We start from the raw sequence: 5261 nt of genomic DNA, 5'->3' as shown, positions 1-5261 counted from the left end.
AATTGGTTTCAAAATCTGTGTGTTTGGTTTCAGCACTGAACGACACTATGCATAGTTTAATTTGGATGAAGGATAATTTTCTCCCCCTCCCCCATACAGGCCAATGCAACCCATGAAACTGAGCACCAGCCATATATTGTGGCTTGCCAGGTGTTTGACAACCTGTTTTTTTTTTTGGGGGGGGGGGTTGTTTTGTTTGCAGCTAAAAACAAAAAGTTGATGAAGCCCCTGGTAGACCACCATTTATATTTGGTAGACTGTGTTCAGCTTGATTGACTATTCTGTTGTTCCTCTAAGGCACCGAAATCCTGACAAGCTTATCCCAGTGCTGGGGAATGAATGTGACCCTCTCATTTAAATGTTCGCATTATTTGCCTTCAGTGCTTCATGTATTTCCAGTTTTAGTAAAACTCCCCAAAAATATTTTTAATTGGGGGGGGGGGGTTTGCCTTGCAATTTCTTTTTTAAAAAAGGAACACTGCCAACTTCTAATTCCAGCACTAATACTTTTCGTTAATCATCCTTTTATTTGATTTGATTCTTTTCCTTATTTTAATATTGAGGCTTCAGAATAAAAGTTGTTAATGACCGCTGTTGCCCTCGTTGTTTGATAGTATTCATCTCCAGCTATTAACTAGCACCAACAGAGTATGTGTTGGAGATCAACAGCTGGATGTTCAGAGAACAATCTGGTTCTCATGAGGAATACCAGTCAGCCTCTCAGTTGACACCCCTGAGGAAGAGGTGATTCTGGCCAAAGGGACTGGCTGACAGTCTGTTTTAGAGAGCAATAGGTAGGGCTTGGCCTTCCTGAACAAGTAGCTGCCAACTAGGGTTGTTTATGTTCACCAAAGATAAGCCCAGTCAAGATAAGGCAACTTGTTTAGGAGGTACTGTACAACAGTTTTGTCTATTGAGATTAAAGTTAAGATATTATTAGAGTGTTTCAGAATGTAACCCATTTTTGACATTAGAAAAGAGCAGGAGTCCAGTAGCATCTTAAAGACTAACAAAATATGTGGCAGGGTATGAGCTCTCGTGAGTCAATGCTTGCTTCTTCAGATAAGGTGCTACTGGACTCTTGTTCTTTTCTGCTGCTACAGACAGACTAACATGGCTACCCACCTTGACCATTTTTGACATGTATAGGTAGGACATCATCATTGCTGTTAACTTTCTGAAACATTTCCATGAATTTTGGACTGTCATTCCCATTGTGAATTACAATAATTGTAAAATTCAGTTTATGATATGAAGAAGTTGACAATGTCCCTTTTTAAAGGCTCTGGATAAACATTAGATGTGGAAAACACTAGTTCAGTACAATAGAACATACTAGAATTTGTTTTTGTTCTTGAAGGAACCTAAGAGGTATACCGGGTAACTTAGACATCATGTGTATTCCATGTTGCATTTGTGCTGTCTGAAGAATTTTCAGTAGAATCAAGGCATGTAATGCAAACATATACCCTGATCCCCTTCATATTTACTTAGAAATACATACTGTCAACTTTCCATGGGACTTACTTCATGTGCAGGTGTTCAGGATCACAACCTTATGCTTAATATTCAGGAAGTCAGAATAAGGTTTGCAAATATTTGCTATTAGCTTAAAATCCTGGTAGGCATTCTATAAATTACTGTAAGGCCGTTTCTAAATACAGTGCAAGTTGAATACTAAAGTACTTCAGAAATACATGACTTTTCTTTTAGAATGCACCGCAAGCTTGGTATAATAAATGGAATAACTATATTAATGAACAGCTTTAGTAGGAGAAGCTTTCTTTTGAGATTCTGTGGGGGCCTTGGAAGCCCACCCTTTAAGAGTTCTCTTAGCATGCTGGTCGATGTCAGAATTGTGTCTTGTTCTGAAATCAGATAATGTCCATTAGTAGGCTCTAATCCTAAACCCACTAATTAGGGTGAAAGTCCAATTGTACTGGCTGAGATTTGCTTCTAAGTAAACATGCTTAGGGTTGCATTTTAAGGCTTCGTTCCTGTGTACACCTGCTTAGGAGTAAGCACCATTGAACTTGTTAGGATTTATAACCAAGAAGTATCGGACAGTAGCTACCAATAATGGTGATGGGGAATGGTTTGCATGCAGGTGAAACCAAACAGATTCCTATTATGCAGTTTTCAGGGTTTTGGCTTGCATCCTTGAACATGCTGGCATAATTTTGCACTGATATTACGGTAATCATCACAGAAATTTGACTTGTCAGGCATGGTGACTTTTGGATTTGGCCGTGATAGGTGAATATTAATTGATGCTTACCTTGCCATGCTGTGCAGAATTTAACTGCCTCTAGAACTCTTTAGCCATTGCAGCAAACATAGCTAGAGAAGCATGTATTTGACATTTTATGGCTTTTTAGATCTTAAGAGCTTTGGTTCACCTTACAGCATAGTACACAAAACTAGGCCAAACTGTTGGGGTTTGTGATGGGACTAAATGCAAATATTTCAGCTTAATGACGTTTAGGATTGACAACTCTTTAATCAGCCTCTGCTTTTGAACAGCTTAGTTACCATGCTGATATTTCCGCAAATTGAAATATTGTTAAAGATACAGGAGTGGCCCAAGAAGGCTCCCCCCCTACTCAGCTGGAAACTCTTGAATCATAGATGAGGCTACTTGCTATCTTGTGCTAGTCCTTTGTATCCTTCTTGAGTTTGTAATGGAGGAAATAACTGCCTCCTTGAATGAAAGATGGTCGGTCTGTGGCTCCTGAGATAAAATGATAGGCTTCCTTCTTTCCCACCAGATAAGGAACTGTTGTATGTCTGCTGTGGGGCTGGTCATGCTGCAGAGGATTCTAAGGATGTCCTGGAGCACACGCTCAATTCACACAGAATGCTGGGCCAAGGAACTGTTGTATGTCTGCTGTGGGGCTGCTCATGCTGCAGAGGATTCTGAGGATGTCCTGGGGCACACGCTCAATTCACACAGAATGCTGGTCAGACTTGCTGGGCCTCATTACCACTCTGCGTGGACTGAGAGTTCACCCTAGAACACACCCAACACTCAACATTGCTGAGGAAGTTCAGTCTGTTTGTCAGGCTGTCAGTTAGGGAAACATGTCCTCCGGTATTGATCTTCTTATTGAACAGCCGGATTGAAACTTTTGAATAACACCAGTAATCCTCAGAACACAGTTTGAAAACCATTGCCTTGGGACATGTCCACAGACAGATTTTTCAGGTGTGGTCATTCAACAGTTTTGGATAGCCCATCCTTTTAGCAACTGGCATCTGTGTACCTTAGTGGCTCTATCCATTCTCATGTCTTTTGCTTTATTTTTCTGTGAATGGGTGCTGTGGTGTTAAATGTCTCTAAAAATCCTGTGCATTGGCCCTGCCGATCTATTTCTAGCACTGCATACGTTGTTCCATTCATAATTTTGATTTCCCTTCCAGACTGAAATGTTATGAACTGTGATTTAGATGGTGAAGGAAGTAAGATGCAGATTTGTTAATGAAACTGTTAAATTGCATCAGAGTATGGATTATTGGATGTATAATCACAGCACAACCTCATTGATGCAAATAGCTTCAAAATCAATGCATTTGAATAATTACAATGTTGTACTCCCATAAGGGTGGGAGATAGTAAAAACTAAGAGACCTCGATAATAGAGATTTGAATGAATGGAGGTGTTATTGGCCTTTAAATAGGTTCCTTTATATCCTTGGCATGAAGACTTGTATGAAAGAAGGTAGTAAGTGAATCCTGAGGTACTGGATGACTTTAAGGAGCTTTCATAAATGCAGAATAGCAGAAAAGTGCTGCAACCTATTAACTTACTACATTGCAATTTCTGACCATTACTATGAAGGTTTTGTTCTTGTAGTAAGAAGGAACTGTGGAAAATCCTAGTTTAGGAACACTAAGATAGCACATACAGTTAATATATGTTGTTAAAAAGGGCTGTACCCCATTTTAAGACAACTTTATGTATGCCCACTTTGATATTGGGGTATATATTTTCTACACTGTAAACTGATTGTGCATCCTTTGTAATGTGGTGGAATCATACATACTGGAGTTTATCATTTGTCAAATCCAACCAAGTTATAGAAATGTGGTTTTCTACTGAACAGACCTGCAAAGCAATAAACATAGAATGAATTCAAGTAGTAAGGTATAAATACCCATATTCTTAATGCAGATACCATGTACATCTGTTTCATGAAATGATGGAAGTGTTATATGCTAGATAGTGACAAAAAGACAGTCCTACAGAATGAGATTGTGGGTGATCAAATGTAAGATCTGAAGTCTTTTTTTAAGTGTTTTGTGCAGAGATATGTTGCCCTTTTTATTAAAAAAAATACCTAAACAGGAAGCATGCAGTACTGATAAACTGACATCTATACATTTAAAGCCACCATTTTCAGTCTGTCAGATTTGATATTCCTTACGGTCTTTGCCGATGTTACTTAGCTTTGATAGTTGGGGGGCTCAGTGTTGTTGCTTTGATTTGAGATGAGGCAGCTTTTGGATATTTTCTGAGCATTATGTGTAATCCTCCTTTAATAAGGTATTTTGTTTCTTTTTTGGAATAAGGAAATAAAATTTCTCCCATACATTGTAAAATTTAAATATTCACAAAACAGAGGCCCTTTTGAAAATGAAAGCACTTTTTTTACAATGAAGGCCCAGGAATATTGAGTTGGCTTAAGAAAATTACATTTATTCGAGGGTTGCCATTGTTGCTATCTCAGATGGTTTCCACTGATTTATTTCCCCTTTATACCATCTTACATCTTATTTTGGGTTCTGATTGAAGTTTCAACAGCACTTATGGGAAAAATGAAAACGGAAGGAGACAGGAAAGGCCTCTGTACAACGGATAGTTTCTATCATCTTTTTTCCTTAACAGTGGCTTTGTGTCTTCAGCAGCAGTATGATAAGATGGACGTTCAAAACATGTAGTTTACTCAGAATTATAGCAGCACTGGATGAATTTCTGCTTGTTATGCAGCTGTTTGAAAGCAGAGCCTCTTTCAGGAAATAGGTGGCAACTCATTGCAACCTTGGGTACTAGATGTCATGGGGAACAATGAATGGAGACACACACTTTTGTTGTTCATTCGCACAGTCAAGTCTGACTCTTCATGACCCCATGGACCACATTATGCCAGGCCTGTCTTCCACCGTCTTCCAGAGTTCGCTTAATTTCATGTTCGTTGCACACACACATACATATTCCTCATTCCGGTAGAAATACATTTTACCCTTTCTGTAGTGAAACGTC

The sequence above is a fragment of the Gekko japonicus genome, unplaced genomic scaffold (assembly GCF_001447785.1).
Source record: "Gekko japonicus isolate JY-2015 unplaced genomic scaffold, Gekko_japonicus_V1.1 scaffold339, whole genome shotgun sequence".
Taxonomy (NCBI): Eukaryota; Metazoa; Chordata; class Lepidosauria; order Squamata; family Gekkonidae; genus Gekko; species Gekko japonicus.
This window is presented reverse-complemented; position numbering follows the sequence as displayed.